At 40.0% G+C, this 21,708-nt stretch overlaps 1 protein-coding gene across 3 annotated transcripts in view; it reads left to right on the top strand.

Moving 5' to 3' along the window:
* Positions 1–21,708, top strand: part of stag1a (STAG1 cohesin complex component a) — a 227,645-nt gene that overhangs the window by 123,005 nt on the left and 82,932 nt on the right. Inside the window, exon 1 of one of the 3 annotated variants that reach the window (XM_080185455.1) lies at positions 10,762–10,780. The exons of the other annotated variants lie outside the window; for them this stretch is intronic. The gene's annotated coding sequence lies outside the window, so the exon portion shown is untranslated. Of the gene's footprint in view, positions 1–10,761; positions 10,781–21,708 lie in introns of those variants that run through there. 3 annotated transcript variants of the gene reach the window in all.

Raw genomic sequence — 21,708 nt, 5'->3', positions numbered from 1 at the left:
TTGATTGATTTATTATTGTCAGACATACTAATATGCAGTGAAATGCGCTACACAGACAAAAGCATAATGTAAATAGAGAAGAAAAGGAGAGGCTGCAGAATGTAGGAGCAGGTGCAGGAAGAGCAGGAGCTGGTGCAGAATGCTTGAAAGGTGCTTGAAAACAAATGGTATTCAACATGTTAGATCTGCACCATACCATCCTGCTATGAATGAGCTAGCGGAACCTTTTGTCTAAATGTTTAAACAAACATTGAGAGCAACCAGGGAGCAAGGCTCGCTGATCAAATGTCTTAACCATTCCTATTAATGCCATTCATTCTGCAACCAAAATCCCACCTACGTTGTTTTTTTCTTCATTATTAACAATGTTCAACATTCAACTGGTTGAAACCTCCAAAAATGAAAGAAATCATACAAGGGCAGAGAGAATGGTGGGAAAGCAAAGCAAAACATTGTGTCTTCCACCAAGAACAAGCAATTTTGTCAAGCAATTGTTCCACAAGCGAAAAATGGGTTCCTGACACGATTCTTGCAGAGATTTGACCTGCCTCATATACCATCCAAGCTAGAAATTATGTCATTTGGAGAAGGCAAGTGGACCATCTGTTGGTGGACAGAATCGATCTGCTGGAAATAGAACCTGTTGAAAATCTGGGTTTAGCTGTACATTGTCGGCACTTGAACCTTCCTGCAACCTCATGCTGACGCTGTTGAGGAAAGCAACACCTCACATCTAGACCAAACACAGAATCAACTTCCAGTCAAATCAATCACTAATGACATTCGTGCAAAGACAAAAATGCCAGAGATTACAGCCTGTGTAAAGAAGACGATGTCAGAGGTTTCTCATCAACTGTTCTGAGAGCGACGACCTCCAGGCTGTCTGACTTATTGATTATTGTTCAGGTTGCACTTGTTGAATTTGTTTCGGTCTGTTCAGTTTAATGGGGGAGGAAATGTTATGTATCAATATTGATTCTTGGTAACTTCACTAAGCAGTGTGTATCTATATAGTCACTGGAAGAGATGTCACAGAAAGCTCGCGCAGAAGCTGCCAAAGTGAAGAAGCAACCATGTAGTGAACATCACCCTGTAAATAAAAGTCTGTTACTCTTAATCCTCCGTGCTTCCTAGCACCAGTTCTCCAGAATACAACAAGGTTATTTATAAAGTCCTGTGCAACTTTAAACTTAAACTTTGGATGTACATATAATAGTAATTGGCATATGGAAGGATAATTCATGAAGTTTTTAATATTAATGGTGCTGAAATTGACAATTGAGATAAAGCTGATCACTAAATATTGAAGACCAAAAATTTGACCTGTATAACATTATGTATTAAGCTTTCTATGCAAGTTACACTTTTTAATCATGTGATAATCATGTGGACAAGTCCCCAGGACTGGATGGAATGCATCCGAGGGTTCTGAAAGAAATGGCAGAGGTGAAAGTGGATGCCTTGGTTATTTTCCAAACGTCGCTGGATTCCGGGGAAGTGCCGGAAGATTGGAAAACGGCTAACGTTACGCTGTTGTTTAAGAAGGGTGGCAGGCAAAAGGCAGGGAATTATAGGTCGGTTAGTTTAACGTCTGTTGTAGGTAAAATGTTAGAATCCGTCATCAAGGAGGAAATAGCGAGGCATCTTGAGGGGAAGGGGAAGTCGTGTCTGACAAATTTATTGGAGTTCTATGAGGATGTGTCTAGGGCGGTGGATAGAGGAGAGCCGGTGGATGTGGTCTTTCTCGATTTTCAGAAGGCGTTTGACAAGGTACCTCACAAGAGGTTATTGCAGAAGGTAAGGGGGCATGGAGTTGGGGGTAGGGTGTTAGCGTGGATAGAGGATTGGTTGTCAAATAGGAGGCAGAGAGTGGGGGTTAATGGGTGCTATTCGGATTGGCGGTTGGTGACTAGTGGAGTGCCCCAGGGATCGGTGCTGGGGCCTCAGCTATTTACCATTTATATAGATGATCTGGAGGAGGGAACCGAGTGTATGGTGTCGAAATTTGCTGATGACACCAAGATTGGTGGAACGGCAAATTGCGCGAAGGGTGTGGAGAGTCTGCAGAAGGATCTAGATAGGCTGGGCGAATGGGCCAGGAACTGGCAAATGGAATTTAATGTTGGCAAGTGCAAGGTGGTCCACTTTGGTAGGAATAATGGTAGGAAGGACTATTACTTACGTGGCGAAAAACTGCAGCATGTGACGGTGCAGAGGGACCTCGGGGTCCTTGTGCATGAGTCGCAAAAACCCAGCCTGCAGGTGCAGCAGGTGGTCAGGAAGGCGAATGGGATGCTGGCCTTCATAGCGAGGGGGATTGAATATAAAAGTAGGGAGGTCTTGCTGCAGCTGTATAGGGCATTGGTGAGGCTGCAGCTGGAGTACTGTGTGCAGTTTTGGTCGCCGCATTTACGCAATGATATTTTGGCCTTGGAGGGAGTGCAGAGGAGGTTTACTAGGCTGATACCGGAGTTGAGGGGGTTGAGCTATGAGGAGAGGCTGAATAAACTAGGCTTGTACTCGTTAGAGTTTAGAAGAATGAGGGGAGATCTCATTGAGATATATAAGATGATGAATGGGATGGATAGGATAGAGGTGGAGAGACTCTTCCCGCTCAGAAAGGACAGTAGGACTAGGGGGCACAGCCTCAAGATAAAGGGGGGGGGGGTTTAGAACGGAGTTGAGGAGGAACTTCTTCACTCAAAGGGTGGTGAATCTCTGGAATTCTCTGCCTGTTGAAGTGGTGGAGGCTGCCTCGCTAAATATTTTTAAGATGCGGGTTGATGGGTTTTTGATAAGCGAGGGGATTAAGGGTTATGGGGAGAGGGCGGGAATGTGGAACTGAGCCACAACAGATCAGCCATGATCTTGTTGAATGGCGGGGCAGGCTCGAAGGGCTGGATGGCCTACTCCTGCTCCTATTTCTTATGTTCTTATAATCCCAAATTATTAAAGTTCAAAGTTGCACATGGATATCATTAACAACCTGTATTATAAAGGCCTTGCCTTCAGTTGCTGCTTATGGCAATATTTTTCATATTGCAATAAAAGAACCAAAATACTGCAGATGCTGGGAAATCTGAAATAAACAGAAAAGGCTGAAAATAGTGAGCAGGTCAGGAGGATATGTGGAAAGAAAATGGAGTTAGTGCTTCAAGTTTTTGACAAAATGTCTGATGAAAGACTGGAAACATTGACTTGCTCTCTGTCTACAGATGCAGTTGACCTGCTATTTCCAGCATTTTTTTGTTTTTATGCTCTATTCTCATAACCCTTGGTATGAAAATAATCCAACTTTCCCCTTTTAAGGTTCCAGCAATAATTTTAAATGTGTGTTCTTTTGTTGTTTGTCCACTAACCAGGAGAAATAACCCGTCAGTATTGACCTTATCATGTCTTTTCAGTTTTTATGGTCAGTTCTTAATTGCTTATGTCACTGGAAGAATGTTCTAATCACTCTTTTAATCTTTGGAGCCAGATTTCATTAACCACTGCTGCATATTTCATTTCTACTCTTACCAAAATGCAATCAACTTACTATGCAGTATCCTCATTACCCTCTGTCAGCACAAGATTGATTTGGTTTATTCTCCTTATATTCTATAGCAATGGAATTTCACATTAAGTCTCTAAAATAATCATTTAATTGTATAGTTGAAATTTAACAAATAACAGTCTCCAGTAATTAAGGCAGGTTTTGTACCACTACTTGCTTTATGCATTTGCAAGGAACACGAATAATAAATTTTAAATACAAAACTGCTTTTAAAATTGCATTTTTACACATTTCATGCATTTCTTGCAATACCAATCTTCCTTTCAGCAACTTTGACTGTACCAATTTAACTCTTTATAAGGCTGCAGGGAATTTTGAAAAGATGGAGTTGTTACTGGAGAGGGGTGATTGGGTCTCGGGATGGATGCTCTCCCTTGACCCCAAGCCAAACTGGCAAAATGTAGTTAAATCAGTTGGGTTGGTGAGAGCTTCCCCCATTTTGTTCCAATGTTGCTATTAGATTCATTTATTCAAATATGCATGTTCCACCTGAAGCTAAGTCCTTGACTTATTTTCTGGTGATTCTTGATCCTGAGCTGCTGGCTTGACAGTTTCTATTGATGGTATTTTTTTCATTGCCTTTTACTGTCAGACACAGGGCAAGGAGGCAAATCTCACGACTAACTCAGCTAGAACAGGAATTGAGCCCGTTCTATTGGCATTACTCTAAACATTGCACTAGCCAGTTGAGCTAACCAGCCTTCTATCGATATTAGAAACCTCACAATAAGTTGAGCCTTTCTCAGTAAGATGTAATTGGGTTTTAATACCAGTTTGAATAACAACTACTGCTGAACAACTGATCTAGCCTTGAAAAATAATTTTATTCGGGGAATCTTGTTAAATGTTTCCATTATGGTTAATTATTAGGTTTTTAAAATATTTTTAAAATTCAAGTAAGTAATTATATTTTCAAGATACTTCTGCTTCTGTCTTAACTCCATATGTACATTGCAATCTTTATTCCACTGCTTGTAATTTTCATAAAAATTGATTGCTTTTCATCTCCTGACCTGTGAGAATTCTTTAATGTGATTAGCTGTTTGGGCAGTTTGATGATATCACTGCAGCTCGATGCTGGGAATTTCTATTTAACCCTGGTACTTGAGAGAGTTGGAAGTTCTCACTGCAGAAATTGAGAGATTTCAGTGCAGCATTCTTTAACACCAGCACTTTGATCATTGCCTGTAAAATCCTTGTCATTGTTAGCATTGTCATAATGAGATATTCCTTTGGAGCGAGGTGGGGGGTCAGAGTATTTGGGCATTCCCCGTCCTAAATGTGCTGGTTACGTTTTTGTCTCTGGTTACGAACATTTCAAGCCTTCTGCAGGTGTTCCTTAACCCACAAAACCTTTTTAATATTAATTTCCTTTTTCCTTTCTATACATCAGCTTTCGTTTTTCCGAAAAAGTAGGAAACAAATAAATTGATGGGATGAGGATTGACTCAAGGTTGAGGGTTGAGTATCTACCTCCTAAAAGGAGGGTGTATTTATCCAGTATGTGACAAAGCAAAAAGATTGTAGCTTTAAAATCTGTCCAGCATGTTGGCACCTGTTAAAAGTTTATTTTAATTCTGTTAACCAAATGAGGAGAACTGTATAGTTGCAGAAGTTTTGCTCATTTAACTCTTGCATGGGAAATTATAATCTCCATCCCACTCACTTATTTTCTGTGCTTTAAATTCTTGACTCCCTGATTTGTATTTCTAGCTTCCCTAAGAAACATTGACCCTCGAGTAAATATTTAGTCCTGCTTTACACAGAACACCCAACCCTCAACCATCCAACATTTTGAAATATGGCAAAAGAATATTCCAGAGTATGGAAGATGGTTTTTAGCAATAGTATTTATTCATTTTTTGTCTAATTATTACCAGGATATATAGAACGTAGATATGGGCCTAACCTTAGGTTTGGTTAGCTAATTCTGGGGATTGGAAGAATGGAGAGGAGGAACTGTAGGGACTAGATATGGAAGCAGCATTTTTTTTGTAGGTTGGGTCAACTGATTTTTTCCTTCTTTGTTAATTAAAAAGTGACAAATTAATAATTCCACGATGTGTGTGGATTCTGCCGCCACCAACACATAGCCCCTTCTAAAATGTTCTCCTGCCCACTGCATCTCCTGGCATTTTGTTCAATCCATAGTTATCTCCTTATTTATTTAAATTTAGTGCATTCACAATGTCCATCACTTGCTATATTTACCTCCAGTGCCAGTCTCAGTCTCGAAATCAATCAACTTATCAACCTATCTTTACTCTTTGTATCAAACCGTACAGCTTTGTGATGATTTTGGGCCTTTAAGAAATGTATTTGTGTCATGTTTCTTGTGCAGGATTTGTTTTGGCAGTTTGATTATTGGTGTTGCTTTGTCTGTACCTGGCAGCCGCTGTTGTTACTGCAGCAACATAATTGATCTTAATTGCTAAAATGTTTGTTTTAATCTGGATGAATGCAGGGTTGTTATTTAGAATGGAGCTCGATTCTGGTTTTGACAGGAAAAGTCATGTGACTGGGCGTGGCTAGGCTCACAGAGAAACCCAGTTCAGTTGCTGTTTGGGGTCTGTGGAGAGAAAAAATAGCTTTTTGTCTGCCTCTTTCTCTCTGGAGATTGGAGACTGGGACATGCCAGAAAATAGGTCTCCCTCCCTCTGGCATTTTGCTGCTTAAAGGTGGATCTTACTCTGGAAATGGCTGTATTGGTCTCAGAAGAAGGCAGGTGTCTTTCTGTATCTGTCTAGAGGGGCTAAAAGGCTGGAAATTAAGCATCTATATGAGCATATCAATTTGGTTAATTGCTTCTGAAGAAGGATTCTGGGGATATTGCTTAAATTGGAACTATAGAGATAGGATCATTGTTAAGAATTATACTCTGTCATGTTTAAGTGTTTTAATTGGTAAAAGTTAAACTAATTATTTTTGTTATGCTCTAATTATGTTCTTAAATAAGATCTGCTGTCATTTAAAACTCCCTAACAGGTTAATAGAATCACACCTGAAATGAAACACTTTATGCTCATACTAATGCCAAAATCAAATGAAGTGTGGTCTAGGCTAACTTCATATCATACCTTGAAGTTTTTGATCTTGTCCCTAATATTTACAAAAGTATTAGCATCAACTCCTTCCTGCAAAGAAATCAAATCTTATTCTCTTTCCTTTCCAACTGCTGCCATATCCTCAACCTTTCTGTTTCAAGCTCTGGAGTGCATAGTTGCATTACAACCAAACTCTTGATTTTTGTCTTCAGCCCCTATTTGTACGATTTCAATCAAAGTGTGTTTCCTGTATCACCAGGACCACATTGATCAAAGGCAACAGCAACACTTCAACTTACTACCTCTTCAGCTATCTTTTACCAAGGATTATTCCAGCCTCTTTAAAATGTCTCCTTCACAGATCACTGTTGTGACAAAGAATCATCCCGACTTGAAATATTAGCTCTGTTCTCTCCACAGATGCTATCAGACCTGCTGAGATTTTCTAGAATTTTGTTTTTCTGTCTGCTGCTGTTATGAAACTATTGTTGCTTGTTTCCACTCCTGGCTCTCAGACTTTATGCCACTCAATACCATTCTCTTACAAGTTAAGATAACTGGCAATTCTATCGACATGAGTTCACTCTGCCATTCTGAAGCATGTTATATGTGGCTTAGACATCTTCCAGAGAGTGAAAACCAACAACACATCAGCATCTGCATGCCTTATTTATCCAAGCTTCCTGGTGCAGCATGATAAATTAAACTATTCCAGGAAATACCATAGCCCGGAACTTACTGAATTTAATTGTCTCAAAAATAACAGCAATAGTTTTCATAACTGAGATTTTAAATCTATTTGGGAGTTTAAATGATATCTTTAATCAAATATGCTGTAATTTGCTTTGGAAGTGCTCAATTGTCTGAGTTTTTAATGCTATTTTACTTTGCACTGCATGTCCTACAGTGCGACCGCTTATTTTGCAGCCGAGATTCAAATAACAGGTGACTGTCTTGTTATTTTGCAGCCTACAATAAAACTTGGAAAAGAAGGATAATTGGAGGTGGGGCTTTGAATCCATTGGTTGTTCATCCACAGTGTTTTGTCTCCAGTGTAGCAAGCAATTTGAGCTGAAGAAATGTAAATGCAGTTTACTTCAGAGATTTGCTATTTGAGTTGCATCAAATAAAGCGTAAATTCTGTACTTTTAGTTTTATTTTCAATTCAAATACAATTAGAATTTAATAATATAATTTTCCAGTTAGTGCATGTGAGACTTAGAGTTGTAAACAAATTGCATTCAAGGTTGAATGCCAATGAATCTTAACTGAAGAAAAACCACAACTTATAATTTGTTTTAAATAACTATTTGTTTTGTTTGTGGAAGTTTTTTTTCTGAAAGGACTTCCACAAGTTGATTTAGTGCAGTAGATGTGGGCTGGCTTGAGGTGCTGGCTGACTATAGAATGGCGGAAGTTTACTAGACAGTTACTGTTGGATATTTGATGGAGCATACCCATGGACATTATCAATTTACAATGGCTGGGTGAGATACAATTTCAACAGGATGAATCAACTTGGGTCTTTTTTTTCATGCTTGCCTTCTGTATTGTGTTGCATACTGTCTGATTTGCAAAATGATTTGGATGGCAAAACAAATTCAGAGACTTGTATCTTTTCAGTCTTGGTTTCATGTGGATAGAATTAAGATTTAAGATCTCTGATCGTAGCAGACTTCTTTTTCACTGCTGGGTATTTCCAGTGAAGATAGTTTTTCTGGTCTGGATTTGTTCACCTGACTGGGTGTAGGTAAAGATACTTGATATAAAAATGCAAATTGCTTTGTCCAGGATATCAATTTTCTTTGTTTAGATTGATGTGTCTTTGACATGAACACACATTTACAAACTGTTGTACTTTTTTGGTGTTGTTTGATATCTACATATATTTGTGTGCATGTATACAGATGTGCATGCATGTGTATATGCACATTTCCATGCAAGTGTTATTTAATGGTCTGATAAATACTGAAGGGAGAATATTTTGTTCTGTTTCGAGTGGCTTTCACTTTTTATGCTGATGAGAGATTGCCTGGGACCATACATTTGTGTGGCATTACTCCATGTGACACTAAAAGTATTGACTCCAATTACCACACAGTAGTAGTGGCAGTAGACAGCACGGTCTATTTATCACACTTACTCATGTATTCCTTAGACTTGACATTCCATTTTTCTCCTGGGCAGTCTCCTTTCTGCCATCCAGCTAAACTTGGTCATCCAAAATTTTTCTGCTTATCCTAACTCAACAAGTCCCATTAATCCATCACCTCTGTACTCATTGGCCAAAATTGGCTCCAAACCCAACAAACCTTCAATTTTAAAACTCTCAACTTGGCTTGCTTCATTTCATCACTCTTTATCTCTCTAACATCCGCATTCCTCCAGTTGTAGTCTTCAGCGTTGTTTTTAATCACTTTTGCCTTCAGCTGCCGAGACTTGGAATCCCTCCTTAAACCTCACCTCTTCTTTACCTCTCCACTTCAATACTACTTTCCGCTTTTAAGAAGCTCCTTAAAACTTCCCTCATTCTAACGTGGCATTATGCATGGTTAAAGCCCCTTTGGATGTTTTTCCAAGTAAAAGCTGCAACATGAATGCGAGTTTGTTATCGTATTGCTATATCAGAAATTTCTGATGTTATGAGTGTAAGTTCTATACAATACCTATTCCTACACCACCTAGTCAATCAAAAATATTTTGTCTTTGATGTTAAATTCTATTGATTTCTACAAGACAATTTAAGTATTTTCTTGATTAATATTGGCACACCACAACCAACAATGTTGATTTTCTGAATATAGTCACATAGTTTTTTAAATGCATGAACTTTGATGTTTCAATTTATTCTTTTGCTCCCCTAACATTATATCTTTTTAGAGTGCTTTTGCCATTTCATTTGCTTATTTTTCTTTTTAATTTTTCCATTTTAAATTTACAAAGTTTCCCTTTGGTAGCACAATGATTAGAACTACTGTTGCTAGGCACCAGGGATCCAGGTTCAATTCCTGGCTTGGGTCACTATCTGTGGAGCCTGCACATTATCTTCATGTCTGCGTGGGTTTCCTCCGAGTACTTCAGTTTCCTCCCACATTCTGAAAGACTTGCTGGTTAGGTGCATTGGCCATGCTAAATTTTCCGTAGGTATACCCAAACAGGCACCAGAGTGTGGCGAATAGCGGATTTTCATACTAACTTGTGACACTAATAAATAAAGTTTAAACTTTTCTACACCTTCAGTGATATTTTCCTGTGCCCACAAGGCCACCTCCATCCATCTTTGCCTCCCTGCCTTTTCTCACCTGTGTTACCCCTCCAGTATTATTTACAATGGTGAGTTCTATTTTCACATGTACTGTGACAGCCCCAGCTTTATCTTTCAATGCCACAATGAACTCCAAAACCATTGCTCTCCTATCAAAAACAAGTCTGATATCAAGGTTAGATGAGCTATCTTTGCTCAGCTTAAAACTTGCAAGAGCAAATACATACAGCTCAGCTAATGCCAGAAATTCAAAACTGAATCCCTTGGTTCTATCCTCCTCCTTAGATGCTTGGGTTAGAAATATGCAACTTAAGTTTCCTGTTTGACTCTGAGCTGAAGTTCAAACTTTCTTATTATATTGGCTATTTCTACCTCTTATTATCTGCCTCCATCCCTACCCACATCCCACGCACCCATTCACTCACCATGGAACGTGCACCAATGCTGGCTTTTTTGTCTGCACAACTTATTTCTTCCAGGCTAAACCTCTCCACTCCATTCGTTGCCACCTTCTCTGCAAGTATACTTGTTGACAGTGCCACATTAAAATGGCAGCATTTCTCAAGACATTTCATAGACTAAACTTGAAAACTAAAATGTGATTGCATTTTCAAGTTTTGAATCAAACAAATTTCCATCATTTGGATCATGTACTAAGTTCAGCTCACGTTATTCTGTGCACACCAAACTACAGTTTATTTTCACCTCTATTCCATTCCACCACCATCAAATAGATCTTCAGCCGTCAACTTAAACTCTAGAATTGTCCTGCCAATATTTGTACCTTGTTCAGTTTCTCCAGTGTAGAAAATGCTACTGTTTAACCTGTCAGCCATTTATTTGCTCACTGCATTATAATCTTTCTTTCTTCAGGCAAATGAAACATGGCATATTTGGGTACTTTAAAGGCACTGTGTAAGTACATGTTGACTGTTGATGAAAGTGTTGGTCAAACACTTGAAATTTTAATGTCAGGTTAACAATTACAATGTGATGGTTATTGTTTAGCATCATTAATCATTGCCCTGAACCTGTGGACTCACTATGCTTGATTTTTAAGAAAAAGGACATAGAAAATGAATGTTGAGTAGTATGAGTTTGTGCATTGTGTTTTAGTTTCTGAGATATGTAAAACTATCCTAGATGGATTTGCTCTGCAGCTCACTGATACTTCCAAACATTAAGTAGGTCTTAGTTATTCATACTTATCAAAAGAGCCTCACACTTGTTCACTAATATATATCGAGTAAGCTGATCTCATGGCTAAGGGACTTTTTAAAAACTAGGATTTGAGTTTACTGAAGAAGTTTCTATTGCGAAGTTTGCATCAGTCGTTGAATATGAACGTGATAAAACTTGGCCGTGACTTCTTCCACCTCCACTCATTCACAGCAGGCAATTTTCTGAGTTTAGGTTTGAAGCATGTACTTGGATAGATTAGGAATGTTATTTTGTATTGTTCCTGGGAGTGCTTAATGATGAGGTTAGTGCCTCACCTGGAGCAGGTAAAAATGGCAGGATGTGTGAATATTGTTCAACATCAATAAAAGGTAAAGTGCTTGCAATTTGTTTCTTCACTGTCACACCTAAATTATCATAGCAGATTTGAGTAAAATAAGAAATTGCTACACTTTTTTACTATATATAAAAATTAAGTTTGCCGTCAAATTGTTAAAGTTAAAACTTGTGGAGGACCAGAAATGCTCAGCACACCATTAAGTATCAAGACATTGAACTTTTGCACGCTCTCTCTCAATGAGATAGTTAATAGAATCTGGACTGCAAACCTTTTGTTTTTTGGGTCACTGTTAATTGCAGAGCTCAAATCCTGCACTACAGTCTGAAACCAACACTGTTGTTCAGTGGTAAGGGGAAATATCGAATGCTAATTTATTTTCAGCAAAGGAGAAGGGTATTGGTTGTAAAAAATAACCTAAATATTTTATGTATAATAACCAAATGTCTGTTTGGAGAGAAGGGAGAGGAGAGAGACTCGTTCCTATGTGTTTATCTAATGGGGTGCATCCACTAAACAAGTGATGAAAAGATTGTTTTAACATAACTACATCTATCATTTAAAATATGAATTCAGCCAGATGTGAACAGTATTGGACACATGAAAACTGACTTTATTTCCTTTTATTGGCAAAAGCTAGGCACATTAAAACCTTCCGATCTCAACATCAAATTCGACAACTTCAGATGATTAGCTCTACCCTACCTCGACCCCTTTGTTTTCATTTTATTTAATTTTTAACTTCTCTAACTTTTATTTCTTTGTTTATTTTTATTTTCCCCCCCACTCTTTCCCCCTATTTACCCTCTTTCCTTACCTTTTCTTCCCCCTTGCTCCCTCTTTCTTCTTTTTTCTCAATTTTACCTCCCACCCATCTCCCCCCGACGCCACATCTTCATCTGTCACAGCTTACCTTTTGATTTCAGCTTCTCAGCTGTTTGGCCATTCACATCTTCTATTCTCTCTATGGACTGCCGTTAGCAGCCTTTCCGCTTGTTCTTGTGGTTATGACTCATCTTTCATTCCCTCACTCTAAAGTATAAATACTTCCCACTTCCTATGCCTTTTAGCTTTGGCAAAGGATCATCTGGACTCAATGTCAGCTTTTTTCTCTCCTTACAGATGCTGCCAGACCAGCTGAGATTTTCCCACGTTTTCTCTTTTGGTTACTCTTCCTTGCGCTAAGGACAGTGTTGTCCAACCATTTTGTGCAAAAAGTTACTTTTCAATTTTTTTCTCGCTTGGGTCTGATGAGCAAATTTTGGATAGGTTTGGCACAACATTAATCATGAATTGCAAAAGAAAGTGATGAGGTATGAAAAAATAAAACAACCGTTGAGCAAAGAAATATCAAAGCAATTAACTGATAATTATTAAAAATTAATAAATAATAAAGATGATGATTAGGCTGAAAGTCCAGCTTATTTCCCGTCTTGAAGCGCTCATCCACCCTAACCCACTGTGTCAATGGGTGCAAGTGTGTGTTGGTATGTGGGTGAGGGTGTTAGCAAGCACCCTGAGACAGGGTGTGAACTAGACTCTCTCGTTCATGCGCACAGATACACTTAGTTACTCTCTCACAATATCACTCATACAAGCGCACTCTTGGTCCCTCTTTCTTTCTCTTTCCTATCAAACGCACATATATGCTCTCACATACACTGAGAAAGTACCAGTACCCTTTTTCCCACCCTGTCTAAACCTCCCTGTCCCACTGTTGCTGCAACTTGTCCTGCCATCTTGATTCCTGAAGTCCTTTAACAGTCCTTCTCTTTTACCTTATAGTCTCCCTTTTCTGTCACCGTCACCCGCTCCTCCCCGACTGAATGCCTCTTCCTCCCCGGGAGAGTCACTGCTGCTGCTGGTATTCATGCCTCAGTCTGAGTGAAGCCTCTCACCTTCATACTTCTCTGCTCCTCCAATTACAAACTGTTTGTTTCTCTGCTGCTGCTGATAGGTTGTGATTGGAGAAGCAGCTAATTGCAGGATCATTCAGTTGCTGTGAATTGCATTTGAATAATGGCTGCACAGAACTAGATAGACAGGCATGGCATAATGGTGGCCTGCTAGTCCTGTGTTAGACTAGGTCCCAATCCAACACCGGCATCTTCACATCATGGTCCTATGTTGAACAGTGCTGGTCAATAATTTATATTTTATGTAGCAATCTAGAAACAATGATTGGCTTTATATTGATTTGGATCTTTAATTTCTTTTCACATTACTTTCAAATAAAGCTTAGCAACTCCCCCACTAACATGGGTGAAAGTATGAAATATGGGTTTTTATGTTGTTCCATCGTATAACCTCTAAGAACAAAAACTTTCTTTCCCCATTCCCTGGAGACTCTTTTGAATACATATCAATTTTCTTTTATTCTAAGGTACTGCACAAAAGGCTACTCAATAGGATAATGGTGTTGGAGGTAGTATATCAGCATGGGTATAAGATTGGCTAAATGATAGATGTCTTATGAGAGAATTTTCGGGATAGCAGCCTGTAACCTGTGGAGTGCCACAGGGACCAATGCTAGGGCCGCAATTATTTGCAATTTATATTAATGATTTGGATGAGGGTTGTGAATGTACTGTTGCCAAGTTTGTGGATAACATAAAGATAGCTGGTGTAACACAAACAGGGCCTAGTTTTAAGGCTGGTAAAATTGGATATCCTAAATTAAAGAATTGGGCATATTAAAATCAAACACAGTCGAACCTCAGGCAGGCCAGTTGTACAATACACAAACCTGTCTGGGCCTGATTCATCAATCTCCCCTGCACCCTACTGGTACTTAGCAGGAGATCATTGCACCCCATTGAAATGCACCATCCTATTGTTAGAAGCCCAGATCGGGCCAGACTTTCTGTCACTAAGAGTTCCTGCAGTTGGCTTAATCTGATAACAGGTTACATGTAAGCAGCAGCATGGAGATGGACACCTGGGGGCGGACGCTGGTGTCCTGTCAGGCAGACATCAAGAAACCCACTGGGTATTGGAACTCCCTCCTGGGACCTTGTTGGCCGGAAGCCAGAGAAGTTTCTGGAAAGGCAAGCAGGCAGGGGGAATAAAGGAACACGTTTTCAGACACCAGGAGCGAAGACTCAATGAAGGAGGCGATCCTTGACCATTCAGAAGACTGACCAGAGAAGGAAGGAAGGAAGAAGCTGCCATCGAGACTCGCCTTCGTGATGACAGACCAGAGGGACTCAGAGAATCGAGCCTGCAGTTTAACCAAACCATCTTTGCGGGTAGTATATTTGAATCTGGGGTATCCTCTTGTTTTATGTGGGTAATTTAAGGGTTAGTAGTGTTATTGTTAATAAACTTGTTGAACCTTCACTTGTGTTTGTCCTTCGTCCATCTTGCAAATAAGGGCACCGGGATAAAACATTGGAGTAAGCAAACTGGTCAAAAGAATCAGAGATATTAAATTGCCACACCGGGAAGGCAAATGTTGAGGATGATACGGAGAGCGTACAGAGGAATATAGACAGGTTAAGTGAGTGGGAGAAAACTTGGCAGATGGAATATAATGTAGAAAAATGTGAAGTTATGCATTTTGGTAGGAAGAATAAGGAGCTAAATACAATTTAAATGGGGACTGAAAAAAGCTGCAGCATATAGGAAATTGGGAATCGTTGTGCATAAATCACAGCAAACTGGCACGCAAGTTCAGCAGGTAATAGGGAAGGTAAGTGGAATGTTGGCCTTTATTTCAAAGGGAATAAAATATAAAAAATAAGGAAATTCTTGCTAAAACTATATGAGGCACTGTAGGACCATAGAATCCCTGCAGTGCAAAAGAAGACCATTTGGCCTATCAAATCTGCACCAACTTTCTGAAATTACACCTTACCGAGGTCATGTCCCCAAAGCCCTGCACATTTTCCATGGCTAATTCACCTAACCTACACGTCTTTGGATACTAAAGGGCAAATTAGCATGGCCAATGCACCTAACCTGCTGATCTTTGGACTATGTGTCGAAACTGGAGCACCTGGAGTAAATCCATACAGACATGGAGAGAATGTGCAAACACTATACAGTCATGTATTCAAAAAGAGAAAATAGTATAAATGAGGTGATAATGTTAAGGGTGGTTTGAAATGGCCTAGCAAGTTACTCAGTTTCAAGGGCAATTAGGAATGGGCAATTAATGCTGGCCAACAAGCCACACCCATGTTCCATGAATTAATAAAAAAGTTAGTGTCTCTCCTATTTGTAGTCGTCACAGTAACCATTTTAGTTTCATTGTCTACAACACTTTCCAAATAAAAACTTTAATTTTAAAAAGCAATGATCCATCAATTTAGATTCACAAGTTTTGCATCTAATGCGCAAACACTACACAGACGGTCACGCAAGGCTGAAGTCGAACCCAGGTCCCTGGCACTGTGAGGCAGCAGCACTAACCACGCGCCACCATGCTGCTAGTTAGACCACAGCTGGTACACTAAACAATTTTGGTCCCATTATCTAAGAAAAGATGTTATTAGCATTAGAAGCTATCCAGAGAAAGTTCATAAAGTTGTTCCTGGGTATCGAGGGATTTTCTTATGAGGAGAGGTTGAGTAGATTGGCTCTGTACTCATTGGAGTTTAGAAGAATAACCAGACATAGAATTCTCAGGAATTTGACAGGGTGGATGCTGAGAGGTTGTTTACTCTTGTGGGAGAGTCGAGGACCAGAAGGTGTAGAGTAAATAGTCACTCATTTAAGACAGAGATGAAGAGGAATTTCTTCTGAGGGTACTATACCTATGGAATTCTTTATCACAGAGGGCTGTAAGGGCTATGTTGTTAAGTATGTTCAAGGCTGAGATGGACAGATTTTTTTTATCAGTAGGGGAATCAAGAGTTATGGGGATAATTGGAGTTGAAGATTATCACATCAGGTCAGTTGTGATCTCATTGAATGGCAAAGCAGATTTGATGGACCAAATGTCCTACTTCTGTTCCTAAGTCTTTTTTACTCATTCATGAGACATGGGCATCATTGGCTGGCCAGCAATTATTGCCCATCCTTAGTTGCCCTTGAAGAGCAGTTGAGAGTCAACACGTTACTGTGGCTCTGGAGTCACAAGTAGGCCAGACCAGGTAAGGATGGTAGATTTCTTCCCTAAAGGACATAAGTGAACCAGATGGGTTTTACTAACAATCAACAATGGTTTCATGGTCATAATAGATTCTTAATTCCATAATTTCATATGATATGAGCAGAATTAGGCCATTCTGCCATCGAGTTCGCTCTGCCATTCGCTCATGGCTGATATGCTCCTCATCCTCATTCTCCTGCCTTCCCCCCCCTCCACAACCTTGCAACCCATTACCATTTAAAAACCTACCTAACCCGTCCTTAAATTTACTCTCTGTGCCAGTATCGACCGCATTTTACAGTAAATACTTATTATATTTTAGATATTTTCTATTGAATTCAAATTCCACCAAATGCATTTTGGGATTCAAGCCTGCATCCCCTGAACATTAGCTGAGTTTCTGGATTAATGGCCTTGTAATAATACCAATAGGCCATCACCTCCCCAGTATGGTCTCTCCACAGATGCTACATGACTTGCTCAGTCTCTCCAGCATTTCTGTTTTTACTTCAGATTTCCAGCCTCCATGGTAATATTTTTGATGCTGATAGCTTTCTGTCTTAGGTGGATCTTCAGCTTTAGGGTTTCCATAATTGTTTGAAAGAGTCATGAATTATGACCCTTAGATTTTCTTAATTTATCCCAGTAAAATAGAAAGAATAAAATTTGTCCAAAGCAGATTGGTATCACAGCTAAAATTCTAGTTAGCATCCAAGTGAAACCAAAGGGTAATGTTTTCTAAGACACAAATGTGTTCAGTGAGTTTGCAAAACTTCATATTTTAAAAAGACATCTGAGTTCAATCAGGAAGTATAATTATTACTTGCATGAAGTTGTGTTTAATGGAGTTTGAATGATGAAATGAACATTTTTGATTTATTATTGTCACATGTATTAGCATACAATGAAAAGTATTGTTTCTTGCGCACTATACCAACAAAGCATACTGTTGGTAGAGAAGGAAATGAGAGAGTTCTGAATGTGGTGTTACAGTCATCGCAAGGGTGTAGAAAAAGATCACCTTAATGTGAGGTGGGTCTATACCAAAGTCTGATGGCAGCAGGGAAGATGCTGTTCTTGAGTCAGTTGGTGCATGACTTCAGACTTTTGTACTTTTTTCACAATAGAAGAAGGTGCAAGAGTGTATGGCTGGGGTGCACGGGGTCCTTGATTGCTGGCTACTTTTCCGAGATAATGGAAAATGTAGACTGAGTCAGTGGATGGGGTTAATGTGGCAAATTATGAGGCATATGACAAAGATGATTGGTGCAAGATCAAACAGAAGGTTAATATACGGGATATAAATTAAAAATCAGGATTTAAAAGTGAGATGGAACGTTTTCACACCACAATAACGTGTGGCAAATGCATACATTTCAAAAAAGGAAAGGGTTGGAAAAAACGATTGTGGGTATTGAGATAAGTAAAAAAAAAAGTCTTTCCATTTGAGTTTCTCAATTTTTATAATCCCTTCAGCAATATTATTTGAGTGCAGAATTTGCACAACCTGCTGGAGCCCCATTAAAATTATGTTAATGGTTCCAAGTTTATACTGAGATTATTCATGATCGGTCCATTTTTTAGTGTCATGTTCAAGCTTAAAGACCATAATAAGGCTTCAACATTACTTACTGTGTAATGTCACTTAGATAATTAAAATAAAACATAAGCATAACAGCATTTTTGGACTGCAATTACATACTTTATGTAAACAAAAAGGTTCCTGCTATCTGATTCAACAAACATGACTTTACCCAATGCTTGATGAAGGCTGCATGTTGCCTATTTATATTAATAGGAAAACAATGTTTGATGTATTTCAAATCCACTAGTTTAGTTTTACTGTTCCTGAAAGAGTCATAACTATTGGGGTGAATCAAACTATTCTGAACAATTTATTAAACCATAGCTTCAAAGTTAGGTTGTTATTTGATGAATGTTATTTTAATTGTGGGGGAAAAGACAAGTATTGCCAGAGTTGTCATATTTGTTGTTAGTTATGAATAGAATTAAGATTGTGAGGTTTTTTTTGCAAACAAGTGATGGATGATCAAGTCTCAAAAAGAAAAAAAACAGAAAATGCTGGAAAATCTCAGCAGGTCTGACGGCATCTGTGAAGAGAGAAAACAGAGTTGATGTTTCAAGTCTGAATGACCTAAAGAAAACTGGAGATGGAGTAGAAGCAGTAGGAGTTGAATAGAGGGCCAGAGACAGGTAGAGGCTGGGGAGAAATTGACAAAGATTTCGTTAAAAAAATGACGAGGGAACATAAATGGTGGTGATCATTGCTAAAAAGGGTGCTGATCGTGCCACATTAAGAAATCAGAATATGTTAATGGCAGAACAAAGGTAAGTACAACCTGGAACAGATAATAAATGGCATGAGTGAGGTGAGGTGGGAGTTGGGGAGACAATGTTAAAGAAAAAAAGGTGTAAAGTGGGATAAAAAAAGGATGCAAAAATTCTGTGTCACTGGCTTTGTCTCATGCTGGCTGAGGTTATTCATGAAGGCCCACCTTGGTGAACCCAACTCTCCACTCACTTGATAAAGGTACAGTGCTCCAAAAGCTTGTGATACCAAATAAATCTGTTGGACTTTAGCCTGGTGTTGTGAGACTTCTTACTGCACATTCTTAACCTTGTCCCTCGCCTGCGATGTGGTGATCCTCAGGTTAAGTCACCACCAGTCTGTGCCCTTCCCTTTCCTGCCTCAAAGGAGCGAGCAGCCTATGGTCAACTGACCCTATGGTGACTTTACCTTTACTGGTCCAACCGCCCTCCACCTCCCAAATACCTATGCATACACCATACACATTAGCTCTGACACAGAGTCACGCAGACTCTGTTTTTGTTTCAGCTTTCAGCATCCACAATAATTTGCTTTTATTTAAATCTCAAAAAGATTTGCTTTAAAGATGTCGTAATATTGCTTGCCACATGCTCAGTAGAAAAGACCAATTCAGAGGTATATTTTTACCAAAAAAATGTTTTCATAACCTCTTGCTGAGAAAGTATACGTAGCCACCTGTACTTAGAATTTGCTTGGGTGAGTTAAATGCCTCCTCTTAATTTGAACCCTGAAGAAATCTTTCGTAGCTCAACTACTCAAGTCTAGACTTTGTATGATTTCTTTCAAAAACATCTGTTTTGATTTAGCAGCCCACTTGGAATTTCTCTTCTTTTTTCCCCTCTTTAAAAAGCCAGACCAGCTAAACCACGTACAAGTTAAACCAAAATCTAGATGAAAAGGTTTTCTTTGTGAAGTGCTTGTTTGTCGATATAAACCACTGCGGTTCAAATGTAATAAGGCAGTATGCAAGTTTTTTTTAGGGTTTTTTTAATCCATTCATGAAGTTTCAGTGTTGCTGCCAGCACCAGTATTTATTGGCCATTCCTAACTGCTCCTGAGAAAGTTGTGGTGGGCTGCCTTGGAAATTGAGTGGCTTGCTGGGTTGTTTCATATCTTCATAGAATTCCTGTAGTGCAGAAGGAAGCCATATGGCCCATCGAGTCTGCATTGATTCTTTGACAGAGCATCTCACCCCTGCCCTATCCCCGTAACCCCCACATATTTACCCCACTAATCATCCTAATCTACACGTTTTGAGAGACTAATGGACAATTTAGCATGGCCAGTCCACCTAACCTGCATATCTTTGGATTGTGGGAGGAAATCTGAGTACCTGGAGGAAATCCAGGTACTCAGGGTACCCACGCACAGTAGCACAGTGGTTAGCACTGCTGCTTCATGGCTCCAGGGACCTGGGTTCGATTCCTGGCTCAGGTCACTGTCTGTGTGGAGTTTGCACATTCTCCTCGTGTCTGCGTGGGTTCCCTCCGGGTTTTCCGGTTTCCTCCCGCAGTCCAAAGATATTTGGGTTAGGTGGGTTAGGTTGATTGGCCGTGCTAAAATTGCCTCTTAGTGTCCTGGGGTGCATAGGTTAGAGGGATTAGTGGATAAATGTGTAGGGATATGGGAGGTAGAGCCTGGGTGGGGTTGTGGTCGGTGCAGACTCAATGGGCCGAAGGGCGTCTGTCTGCACTGAAGGGTTCTATGATCTGTGATCTGTGCAGACACAGGGAGAACATGCAGTCACCCCAAGGCCAGAACTGAACCTGGGTCCCTAGAGCTGAGAGGCAGCACTACTAACCACTATGTCATTGTGCAGAGGGTGTGGAAAGTCTGCAGAGGGATCTAGATAGGCTGAGCGAGTGGGCGAGGACCTGGCAGATGGAGTACATTGTTAGCAAGTGTGAGGTTATCCACTTTTGGCAGGAATAATAGTAGGAGGGATTACTATTTAAAGGGCGATAAGCTGCAGCATGCTACGGTGCAGAGGGACCTGGGGGTCCTTGTGCATGAGTCGCAAAAACCCAGTCTGCAGTTGCAGCAGGTGATCAAGAAGCATCATGGGATGCTGGCCTTTATAGCGAGGGGGATAGAATATAAAAGCAGGGAGGTCTTGCTGCAACTGTACAGGGCACTGGTGAGGCCGCAGCTGGAGTACTGTGTGCAGTTTTGGTCGCCGCACTTGCGCAAGGATGTTTTGGCCTTGGAGGGAGTGCAGAGGAGGTTCACTAGGCTGACACCGGAGATGAGGGGGTTGGACTATGAAGAGAGACTAAATAGACTGGGTCTGTACTCGTTGGAGTTTAGCAGGATGAGGGGGGATCTTATAGAGACATATAAGATAATGAAGGGGATGGATGGGGTAGAGAGATTCTTCCCGCTCAGAAAGGACAGCAGGACTAGAGGGCACAGCCTCAAGATAAGTGGGGGGCAGTTTAGAACGGAGTTGAGGAGGAACTTCTTCACTCAAAGGGTGGTGAATCTCTGGAATTCTCTGCCTGTTGAAGTGGTGGAAGCTACCTCGCTAAATATCTTTAAGTCATAGGTAGATAGGTTTTTGGTAGGCAAGGGAATTAAGGGTTATGGGGGGAAAACGGGAAAGTGGAACTGATCCACTTCAGATCAGCCATGATCTTATTGAATGGCGGGACAGGCTCGAAGGGCGAGATGGCCTACTCCTGCTCCTACTACTTCTGTTCTTATGTCATGGTGCTGCCCTTTAATGCATGACTAAATGAAATACGTTAACAAGTGTAAAATCTTGGAGCAGTGCTGTTTTCTCATCAAAAATCACTTCCTAACAGAAAGCAGTAGAGCACTTAAAAACAATCTTATATAGTCATATATAGAACAGGCCTTGTAAGGACATCAGACTTCATCCC

This window comes from Carcharhinus amblyrhynchos, chromosome 3, assembly GCF_965287045.1.
Source record: "Carcharhinus amblyrhynchos chromosome 3, sCarAmb.v2.hapA, whole genome shotgun sequence".
In the NCBI taxonomy this organism is placed as follows: Eukaryota; Metazoa; Chordata; class Chondrichthyes; order Carcharhiniformes; family Carcharhinidae; genus Carcharhinus; species Carcharhinus amblyrhynchos.
The sequence above is the reverse complement of the archived record's forward strand: the minus strand, read 5'-3'. Positions and strand labels throughout refer to the sequence as shown.